Here is a 12,187-nt window from a genome sequence, read left to right on the forward strand (position 1 = left end):
TTTTTGTCAAGGGTACCAAATACATTAAAAGAGGAAAGAATACTTTCTTCAACGAATGATGCCAGGAAAACTGGATACCCACATGTAAAGAAAATGAAATTGGATCCTACCTCACATCATATACAGAAATTAACCAAAAATAGATCCAGCATCTAAACATGTGTAAAACCATAAAACTCTTAGGAGAAAACATAGGGAGAAAACTTCATAGCCTTGAATTTATTTGGCAGTGATTCCTTAAATATGACACCCAAGCATGAGCCTCAAAAGAAAAATAAACAAAATGCACTTCATCAAAATTAAAAACTGTTGTACATCAAAGAATATTATGAAGAAAGTGAAAAGACAACCTACAGAGTGGGAGAAAATAGTTGGATATATGTGATCAAGGTTTAATATTCAGAATATATAAAGAAATGCTACAACTCAACAACAACAAAAAACAAACAACCTAATTTAAAAATGGGCAGAGGAGTCAGAAGCAGCTGGAAGGTATGCTTTGCGGAGGGTGGAGAAGCAGGGCTGAGATTCCTGCTGCTTGTTTAGCTACAGCCTAAAGGATGACCTCTTCAGATCGGGAACAATTATGCTCTCACATTAATGAAAAGATTGGAGATATTTTTTTTTAAATTCGGTCATTAAGAAACTGTGGCCAAGAACCTACCTTGGAGACCACACTAAATAAAATAGGAGATATCCTTATCGTTGTCAATGAACTTCTAAATAAACTGGAATTGGAAATTCAGTATCAAGAACAAACCTACAGAGTTGTGGGTCCCTGGCCTGGGTCTGCGCTCTCCACGAAGCTGCAGGCGTTGGACAGCGCGGCGCCACCGCGGGGATGCGCTGACTCAGCCCAGGCGGCGGCGTTAGTCGGTACTCGCGCTCTTCCCTTTCCTGCGGCGCCACCCCTACCCGGCTGCTGGCTCGCCTGCTGCCCTGTACCACGCCAGACAAGGCGCTAAGAGACGCAGAGCGGCGAGACGGGCGCTTTCCTGGAGTTAGAACAGCGTCGTGGTGGAGGACTATGGCGACAAGGACGAGGGCCACCCTGCCCACTCCCTGCGTGAGACGTCTCTGGGAACAGCCCTCGGGAGTGCAGGCTGGGAGGCGGGACGGAGTGATAGGGAAGATGTTTGTGGATTCTTCTGTGGGATCAAAGGCACGTTTATTATTATTATTTTTTATTTATTTTATTTTTTATTTTTTAAAACTTTTTTTTTAATTGTGAAATAAAACATATATACAAAAAAGCATTAAATTCAAAGTACATTATAACAAGTAGTAATAGGACAGATTTCAGAGTTTGGTGTGGGTTACAGTTCTACAATTTTAGGTTTTTCCTTCTGGCTGCTCAAGACACTGGAGATTAAAAGAAATAATCAATATAATGATTTAGCAGTCATATTCATTTGCCAGATCTTATCTTCTCAGTTATAACTCTTCCTTTTCCTTTGAGCCTTCTCCTAATCTTTAGGAGTATTTGGACTATGCCCATTCTAATTTTCTCATGTTGCAAAGGCTGTTGATTATATGGGATAGGGAGATAGAACTAGTTAATGTTCTGTAGACGCTCATCCTTCAGCATTTTAGGACATACCTGGCCTAGGAACCCATCTGGAGATTGTAGGCTTCTAGAAAGTCATTATAGTGCATGAATCTTTTGTAGAATCTCATATAGAGCCATAAGTGTTCTTTAGGGTTGACAGGAATGGTTTTGCCTGGGATTTCACAAACCATGATAAATAGCAATATCTAGCTGAAGATTGCATAAGAGTAGCCCCAGAATGCTCCGTTGAGACTATTTGAACTTTCTCAGCCACTGATAACTTATTTTTTTTACAATTCATTTCCCCCTTTTGGTCAGGAAGGTATTGTCAATCCCATGGTACCAGGGCCAGGCTCACCCCTGGGAGTCATATCCCACTTTGCCAGAGAGACTTTTACCCTTGGATGTCATGTCCCATGTAGGGAGGAGGGTAATGATTTCACTTGCAGAGTTGGGCTTAGAGAGAGAGTGGTCACATCTGAGCAACAAAAGAGGTCCTCTGAAAGTAACTCTTAGGCATATCTATGGGTAGGCTTAGTTTCTCTACTACAGGCACGTTTATTGTAATCAGAAAACTCCAAGTATAGCAGCAGGGATGGATGAACAGGCTCTTTTTAGGGCTAAACCCAAATGCTGGTTCAGACTTCAGACAAAAGTCCCTGGCTTATTTAGAGCAGTTGAAGATTTCCCCAGATGCCAGGCAGGTGTGTGCAGAAGCTCGACCCCAGAGGACATGGAGTGATGATCACATGAAGTTTTTCTGCTTTGATATCCTAGAACAAGTTAAATACAAATACTCAGAACTAACTACTGGTCAACAACAGCTAATTAGGGAGATGCTCATTTCTTGGCTTCAAGCTCAGATGCTGAATCCCCAACCAGAGAAGACTTTTATGTGAAATAAAGCTGTCCAAGTCTTCACCTTGCTCTTTGTGACAGAATATCTCACTAAATGACCCAAGCTATTTTATTTTATTTTTATTTTTTGACATTCTCTCAATAGTGGACCTAAACCCAAGGGTGTGGATCTACCTCCGAATCTTCATGGTGTTGACTCAGAGTTGGTGGATCGTGATGTGGTGCATACATCAGAGGAGGCTCATAGGAATACACTAATAAAAGATACCACGAGGGAGCAGTGCATTCCAAATCTGGTGGAATCATGGTACCACACCCTACAAGATTATCAATATGCTAACTCAGAAGTTACATGTCAGCGCCTTGAAGTAGTTGTAGGTTATGCTCTTGGATAGACTTATCCCTTATAGCCAATGATAGGTTTATAAATATGCTGCAGGGTCATATGTCAATATAAGTTAGTTGGACAGGAAGAAGCATGTGACAGTTTATTTAAAATTGTAAATAAAGGCATGCATCCTGTTGATAAAATAAAACTGTAGAATCTTTGTGTCAAGTATTGCAGTCTGCTGGGTTTTTCAGCCTTCACCAGAAAAAAGATGTTGACTTCCTGGCCAGATTTTCTAAGCTGGTGAATGGAATGGGATAGCCATTGATAGTTAGCTGGACTAAATTAATAATGGTGATATCAAGAATGCTCGAGGCACTACAAGCTATTGAAACCAAAGTAGCACTGCTGCAGCAGCTACTAATTCATGAGGACGATGACATCTCCTCTAACATTATTGGGTTTTGTTATGACTATCTTCACATTTTAAACAGCTTACAATGCTCTTGGATCAGCAAAAAGCTAATGTAGAGGTAATCATGTTGGTCATTATGAAAAAAATGACGTGATGAAGAATATAACTTTGAAAATGAGGGTGAAGATGAAGCAAGTCATTGGACAAGCTTGCTCAAGTCTCACCAGAGTCATTGCTGGCTTCTGTTCACAGAGTTCAGTTCAACACTGCAGAATTGGCAGACTATATGGCTTATGGAAGTTGAAGTAGCAATAAGATTGCTATGCATATTGGCAGAAGCTCTTTCAGTATCTCATGGTGTTCACTTCTCAGGTGATGTTTCAAAAGCTAGTGCTTTGCAGGAAATGATATGAACTTTGGTAACGTCAGGAGTTTGTTCCCATTAGCATACATCAGTAACTGGAGTTCTTTAAAACTGTTGTTAGATATTGTTCTAGTTTGCTAGCTGCCAGAATGCAATATACTAGAAACAGAATGGCTTTTAAAAAGGGGAATTTAGTGAGTTGTTAGTTTTCAGTTCTAAGACTGTGAAATTGTCCAAATTAAAACAATTCTATAGAACTGTCCAATCTAAGGTATCCAGATTATACCTTAGATACCTTGATGTTACTTGGTTCAAGAAGACCGATGACTTTTAGGATTTCTCTCTCAACTGGAAAGACATATTGTGAACATGGTGGCATCTGCTAGCTTCCTCCAGGATTCTTGTTTCTTGAAGCTCCCCAGCAGGCATTTTCCTTCTTCATCTCCAATGGTGGCTGCCTGGTAGGCTCTGTGGTTCTCTCATCCTTCTGTCGTGGGTCTGTGGCTCTCTCTTCATTCTCAAAAGGTCGCTGGCTGGTGGTCTCTCTGCTTCGTGGTTCTGCAGTGTTCTCTGCTTTCTCAGAATCTCCAAACATCTGTGTCTCTGTTCTCCATGTGTCCACATCTGTGCCAGCTCTGCTCTGAAGTTTCTATCAGCTCTGAGGCTTCTGTCATTTCTCTAGACTCTGTCCTTTCTGGCGTTCTACAAAATGTTTCCCCTTTTTAAGATGTTAGTAATCTAATCAAGACCCACCTGGAATGGGTGGCTTCATCTAATCAAAAGTTAATATCAACAATTGGGCATGCCACATCTTCGTGGAGATAGTCTAAACAAAATATTCCAACCTAAATTATTAAATTAGGATGAAAAGAAATGGCGGCCCCACAAGATTGAATCAAGATTAAAATATGGCTTTTCTGGGGTACATAATAGATTCAAATCGGCACAGATATGAAAAGTTTTCACAGTTAAATCTCAACACATACCATGTGTACTAATGGCTTTCTTAGATAGCAGAGGTCTGTGACATTCTAGTGCAAAAACACAGAGCAGAAGTGCTTACTTGTTTTCTATATTTGTCAAATCTCTCAATAATTAAATGAATCCTTTTGTTAAGGATATTCTGAATAGAATACAAGACTTACAGAGTTTTCACCACCTGAGAATGGTTACTGGTCCTTGTTGAGTAGTGATGATCAGTTATTTATTTATGAGTCAGCTGAAGTGCTAATTGTTAATATTGAACAGCCAGCAAAAAAGGAAGCAAGCATTAATGAGGAGTCTATTGACTCCACCAATGGAGAAGTTTAAAATTCCATTGGAGGGCAGGCCACAGTGGCTCAGCAGGCAGAGTTCTCGCCTGCCATACTGGAGACCCAGGTTCGATTCCCAGTGCCTGCCCATGAAAAAAAGAAATATTCTGTTGGGAAAACTAATGCTGGCACAAGATGAAGAAAGGCAGGCATCTCTAGCAGACTGCCTCAACCATGCTGTTGGATTTGCCAGTCGAACCAGCAATGCTTTCAGTGACAAGTAAACTGTAAAACAATGTGTCTGTTCTGAAGTTTTTCTGGACTGTTTATAGACATTCTTGCCAGCCCTCAATTGTCCCTTACAGAAGGATATTCTCAGAGTAGAGTTCATACCTTCCTTCATCTCATGATTTTATGCCTCGAGGAAGAAGTTCTTTATCCATCTCATCTGCCTCTGAGCATATGCTCAATGATTGTGAAGCAAAAGACCTCCAAGGGTTTATCCCTCTTAGCAGCCAGATTACAGCCAAATTTAAGATACAGTTATCCCCATTTTTACAATATTCATGCCCCTCCTTCATGCAATTTTTGAAGTACTGCTCCATTCAGCAGAAGAAAATGACCAGTCTGCTGCTTTAGATAAGAAAATGTTGCAGAGGAGTTACTTTGCTTTCCTGCAAACAGTCACAGGAAGTAGAATAAGCAAAGTCATAGCAAATCAAGATGCAGAGAATATAAAATGGATATTGGTTACTGTCATTCAAGGAGTGATTGAGTACCCAGATCCAACTGCACACAAAAAACAAACAAAAAAAAAAATCACATGTTTTATCATCTTCTCAAAGTTGGTAGAATTCTGGGGAGGTTGGATTTGCTGATTTTGATAATAAGCACATTGTTCCTGCATGTTTCCTAGCACCTTTAAAGCAAACCTTTGACCTGGCAGATGCACAAACAGTATTGGCTTTATTTAAGTGTACAGTGACACTGAAAACAATTTATCTCAAATGGGGCCCAGAATGTGTTCAGTATCTTCAGCAAGAATACCTGCCCTCCTTACATGAAACTCCAGAAATAATTCAGGAGTTTTGTCAAGAACTTCAGCAGCCTGATGCTGAAGTTTTAAAAAAATTACTTTAAGGTGTTCTTCCAGAGAGCAAAGCACTAAGGACTGCATCTCCCTGTACCTACTTTATGATCAGAAATTCCAGTTAATAATTCATGAAAATGTGATTGTTGTGTGCCATTCAGTCTGACCTTTTTAACATAGATGAGTTTACTGCAGTATTTGTCCTGGGATTTTCCTGTAAAATGGGTGTGATTTTCCCTTAATAGAGGTATGTGACAACATAAGAAGTTGCTTGCATGCCAACTCATTGTTCTATATAAAAATGCTGTTAAAAGATACAGCAAATTTATCCTTGTACCTCAAGTTTTTTTAATTGAAAATTTAAGTCCTTTATAAAGACCACAGCAGTGGAAAACTGTACTTCTTAAAATTGCTGAATGTAAACTGTTTGAGAAATTTGACTTTCTTTAATGTGTGTAGACACATTAAGTATACGGGGAATACAACAATCAGAACTAATTTTTTTTTGTAGCTAGCCATTACATTTCTTTAAACTATTTCAATACCTATGTGTATTCTACAAAAGGGAGTGGTTTCATAGATTAATTGATTTAAAAGCAGGTGTCATTCTTGGCCACCCAACTTGCATAGTTGTCCTGAGAGCCCTCTCCTCCTCCTGTGCACAACGGCCAAGATCACTGCAGAGGATGTTGGACAAGTAGTATGGCATGTGCCATCAGCATTCTTGGAAAGTCTCTGGCTTATGAACTTACCCTTGTGGAGGTTTTGAAAGATAAACTCAAAGGAGAAATGATGTATCTGCAGCATAGTAACTTGTTTCTTCAGACACCTGAAATTGTGGCAGATAAAGACTATTCTATGACTTCTGGTTCTAAGATTGTGGTGGTAACTGCAGGAGCGGGAGAGTCACTGCAACCTGGTTCAGAGGAATATTGATATCTTCAAATTCATTATTCCTTAGATCATTAAGTACAGCCCCAAATGCATCATAATTGTGGTTTTTAACCCAGTGGGTATCCTAACATACGTTACCTGGAAACTAAGTGGATTACCCAAGCACCATGTGATTGAAAGTGAGTGCAATCTGGATTCTACTAGATTTTGTTATTTCATGGATGAAAAACTTGGCATTCATCCCAGCAGCTGCCATGGATGGAATTTGGGACAACATGGATACTCAAGCATGGCTGTGTGAAGTGGAGTGAATGTGGCAGGAATTTCTTTCTAGATGCTAAATCCAGATGCGAGAACATATAATGACAGTGAAAATTGGCAGGATGTGCATAAGATGGCTGTTGAAAGTGTATATGAAGACATCAAGCTAAAAGAATATATCACCTGGGCTATTGGATTAAGTGTGGCTGATCTGATTGAATCCATGGTCAAAAATCTATCCAAGATTCATCCAGTATCAACAACGATGAAGGAGATATATGGCACTGAGAATGAAGTCTTCTTAAGCCTTTCATGTATCTTGAATGCTCAAGGATTAACCAGTGTTATCAACCAGAAGCCGAAGGATGATGAAGTTGTTCAACTCAAGAAGAGTACAGAACCCCTCTGGGACATCCAGAAGGACCTAAAGGACCTGTGACATTTGAGTTCTATGCTGTAGAAATTTTAAAAACTGCAATGTGATTAACCTTGAGCCATTAGTTATCATCCATGTACGTGGATCACAGTTTACTTTTATTTTCTGAAATATGTGAATTTGAGCCCACAGAATAAAAAAAAATGCTCAGTTTAATGTTTGCAATAGGAGCCCTTGAACAAATAAGATTAACTATTGTAGTGTGAAAAAAAATGTAGGTGTCAGCGTTACACATGTTTTAATAAAAATAAACAAATTTTATGTAGTGAAGAAAAGAACAAGCCAACAATTTACTCAAGGAATTCTGTAAATCTGTTGAAGAAGATCATAAAGATGTGCAACATCTCAAATAAAACGTTCCTCCCCATTTGCCTCATGGAACAGTAATCCAGAGTAATGTTAAAGGATCAGATCTTCACCTGAAGACCCAGTCAAAGTTGAGGAGAGTGCACCCGCAACGAAGCCCCCCAAAAGAACAAAGAAATATTAAAGAAAGTCCATATATAACTTCTGATGAGTTTAATGGTGTTCCTATGCCCTGGGTCACTGAGAAGAATATAGGAATAAACTAGATAAGATACCTCCCTCAAAGGGAGACTTTTGCTTTTGCCAAACACCAGTTTTTAAAGTTGACACTCATGAGGAATCAATTGTGGAAAACCATGTTTTTAAGCTCTCATGGTTCCAGGACTTTGTTTAACTTCAAAGCCTTATATCATATTCCATATATTGTTGCTTTTATATTATACAAATAATACGTGTTCTTGGAAAATAAATGTTTGTTGTTGGAAAAAAATGGACCAAAGAACTAAATAAAGATATTTCTCAAAAAAGATAAACGAATGGCCAATAAGAATACGAAAAGATGTTCAGCATCATTAGTTATCAGGGAAATGGATATCAATACCACAAAATGATACCACTTTACATCCATCAGGATGGCTATTCTTTTTTTAAAAATAAAAAATAACGAGAGTTGTTAAGGAGGCAGAGAAAATGGAATTCTTGAACATTGTTGGTAAGTATGTAAAATGGTAAAGCTGATTTGGAAAACAGTTTAGTTGTCCTCAGAAAGTTGAACATAGAATTATCATATAACCTGGCAATCTCACCCTAGGTATAGACCCCAAAGAATTGAAAACAGAGAATCAAACTGATATTTGTATACCACCAATGTTCATAGCAGCGTTATTCACAATACTCAAAAGGTAGAAGCAACCCAGATGTCCATCAACAAATGAATGGATAAGCAAAATGTGGTATATAAATACAGTGAAAGGGCAGGCAACGATGAGTCAGTGGCAGAATTCTTGCCTGCCATGCCAGGGACACCCAGATTCAATTTCTCGTGCCTGCCCATGAGAAAAACAAAACAAAAAAACAAGCATAAACAATATAAATACAATGAAAGACTGTTCATCCATAAAAATGAATGACGTTCTGATCCATACTACAAGATGGATGAACCTTGAAGATATCATGCTGAGTGAAATTAGCCAGACACGAAAGGAAAAATATTGTATAGTTTTACTTGTAGAAAATAACTAGGTCAGTAAATGAATTCATAACCAGAAAGCATTACAGGTTACTGCAGGCTTGGAGTCCTGGATTGGGAATGGAGTACAGAGTTTCTGTTTGGGGTGATGAAAATTTTTCAGTAGTGGGTGGTGTTGATGTTAGCACACCATTATGAATTTAATTAATACAGTTAAGCCTAACACTTGAAAGTGGCTCAAAGTGAAATTTTTAGTTATATATATATTACAACAATAAAAGACTTAAAAAGAAAAAAATTATCTTAAAAATGCTCAAGGAGATGAAAGAAAATGCAGGGAGAGAACCAAAGGATATCAGGTAAACAATGAATGAGAAACACAAGAGTCTTAGTAAAGAGATAGAAACTTAAAAAATGAACCAAACAGTAGTACTAGAGTTGAAGAGTGAAATAACTGAAATAATAAAAAGCCCAGGAGGGTTTCAGGAGCAAATTGGAACTGGCTGAAGAAAGAATAATTGATGAACTTGAAGATGAGACACTTGAAATGAAAAGACACTTGCAGAAAGAAAAAACAAAGTAAAATAAGAAATAGCCTAAAACAGCTATGGGGCACCATCATACACACCAGAATATGTATTGTGGGATTCCCAGAAAGAAGAAAGAAAGAATAGGCAGAAGGAATAGTGGAAAATAATGACAGAGAACTTCCCAAAATTGGCAAAAAGACATGAACATGCACATCTAAGAAGCCCAGAGAACATCAAACAGAGTAAACATGAAGAAAATACACCCCTTGATTTATTGAGCACACTATCATACACAAAGGAGAAGCACAGAGTTCTGAAAGCTGCAAAAGAAAAGCAATGTATTACATACAAGGGAGTCCCAGTTAGATTGAGGGATGATTTCTCATCAGAAACTATGGCAGCAAGAAAGCAGTGGGTTGAAATACTTAAAGTGCTGAAAGAAAACAACTGCCAGCCAAGAATTTTATATCTGGTGAGACTCTCTTTCCAAAATGAGGGAGCGATTAATACATTCTCAGATAAACAGTAGGTTCATCATCATTGCTAGACCTGCCCTAAAGGCCATTCTAAAGGGAGTTCTCCTAACTGAAATGAAAGGACACTACTCAGTGGTTTAAAGTGGCATAAAGAAGTAAAGAGCATTGGTAAAGGTAACCATTTGGGTAATTATAAATGCCAGTATTATTGTAGTGCATTTTTTGTTACATAACTCCATCTCTTACTTCCTACAAGTGTTAAAATGCAAATGCCTAAAAAATAATGATAAATCTATGTTTTTGGCCATATAATGTACAAAGATATAAATGGTAAAAAGAACAAAGAAATGGCCACCTGTGCCAAGATGGTGGCTTAGTGAGGTGTGGGATATAATTCATCCTCCAGAACAACTACTAAATAACCAAGAACAGTACAGAATAACAGCTGGGCCATGTCAGTGACTGGACACACAGTGTACTACAGTCTGGATCAACTGGACTGGCTGTGAGCCCCCTCCCCCCGAACCATGAGTTCCCAAAGCCCCAGCGGCTGGCACACCTCCCCCACAGTCTGCTTCCCAGAGGAGAAAGGAAAGGGACTTTACTAGCAGCAGGGGCTGAGTGCAACTAAGCTCCAATTATGGAATTAATTCACAAATTCTGACTACTAAAAATAGGCCCCCAGCTCAGCTGAACCTCAAGTCAAAGTGGAAGTTGCTGATTTTTGCCCTGGCGCCAAGGGGGCATGGCTGACAGAAAAAGAAAAAAAGAAGCAGAGCTTTTTTTGGATTGGATAGCATGTAATACTATCCAATTACATGAAATTGGATAGAAACGGTCTGCACCCTGAAGGAAAGGAGGGGGCACATGAAATCTGAAGATACACAAAGCAACATACCAACTTATGCTCTTAATTGGGAAACCTGAGCAATGGGGGTCCAGCTCCAAAAAGGATTTTTTTCTCTTTTTTTTGTGACTGTGTTTCTACAGCTTGACAACTTTTGAATACAGTGGCAGGGCTACTCAGGCTGCAACTGCCCCAGGCATAGGCAGAAACAAGCTTGTTTGAGAGCTTGTCTGGAGCCTATGCCTTCCCCAGGAGAACGGTGGGGTCCAGGTCAGGTGGATTCCCTCCCTCAAGGAATTCAAACCCAGGGTCTGGAAAATTGAAGCAATTAAAGCCAGCCTACAACCTATCCTTTGTCTCCACCATGCCCCCAGCAGGGAGAGTCTGCTGAAGTTAAGAGAAACGCATCACCTTATGCTTGTGGGTCACACAGGCAGAAAAGTGCCACATACTGGGCAGGACAGAAAAAACACAGAGTCTAGAGACTTCCCAGGAAAGTCTTTCAACTGGCTGGGTCTCACCCTCAGGGAAAACTGATGCAGGTGACTCATTCCTCCTGGCAGGTTTGGTCTGGGAAAATCTGGCTGGGGTCTGTAATACCTAAGTAGACCTTCCTAAGGGTGGGAGGGATAAGGCACCACATAGGCAGGGCAAGAAACAAGAAAACAAGAACTGAAAAATTCTGCTTTGTTAAACAAAACCTAAGCTAGTGGTCCAGAATAAGTTGAACTGAATATCAAAGAACAGATAGACAATAAAGTCATCCAGCAAGAATCCTAGGTAAAAGAAGTTAAAACAATCTCCAGAATAAACTAATTAAGGTAATTAATGCTAGATGCAAGCAAAAAATAGCGGATCACACTAAGAAAATTGAAGATATGGCCCATTCAAAGAAACAAACCTACAATTCAAATGAGATGAGGAGTTGAAACAATTAATTCAGAATGTTCAAGCAGACATGGAAAATTTCATCAAAAATCAAATCAATGAATTGAGGGAGGATATAAAGGAGGCAGGGAATGAAAAAAAAAAGAAGAAATCAAAAGTCTGAAAAAACAAATCACAGAACTTATGGAATGAAAGGCACAGTAGAAGAGATGAAAAAAACAATGGGAACCTACAATGGTAGATTTCGAGAGGCAGAAGATAGGATTAGTGAACTGGAGGATGGAACATCTGAAATATGGCAAGCAAAAGAAAATATAGGGAAAAGAATGGAAAAATATGAGCAGGGACTCAGGGAATTGAGTGGCAACATGAAGCACATGAATATACATGTTGTGGTTATCCCAGAAGGAGAAGAGAAGGGAAACGGAGGAGAAAAACTAATGGAGGAAATAATCACTGAAAATTTCCCAACTCTTAGAGAGACTTAAAATAACAGATCCAAG

At 39.1% G+C, this 12,187-nt stretch overlaps 3 pseudogenes; all 3 read left to right on the top strand.

Moving 5' to 3' along the window:
* Positions 1-560: 560 nt before the first annotated feature.
* Positions 561-10,090, top strand: LOC143668220 (SKA complex subunit 1-like; annotated as a pseudogene).
* On the top strand, positions 2,145-5,935 carry LOC143668539 (exportin-T pseudogene; annotated as a pseudogene).
* On the top strand, positions 6,552-7,451 carry LOC143667973 (L-lactate dehydrogenase B chain-like; annotated as a pseudogene).
* Positions 10,091-12,187: the final 2,097 nt, after the last annotated feature.

The sequence above is a fragment of the Tamandua tetradactyla genome, chromosome 24 (assembly GCF_023851605.1).
Source record: "Tamandua tetradactyla isolate mTamTet1 chromosome 24, mTamTet1.pri, whole genome shotgun sequence".
Lineage (NCBI taxonomy): Eukaryota > Metazoa > Chordata > Mammalia > Pilosa > Myrmecophagidae > Tamandua > Tamandua tetradactyla.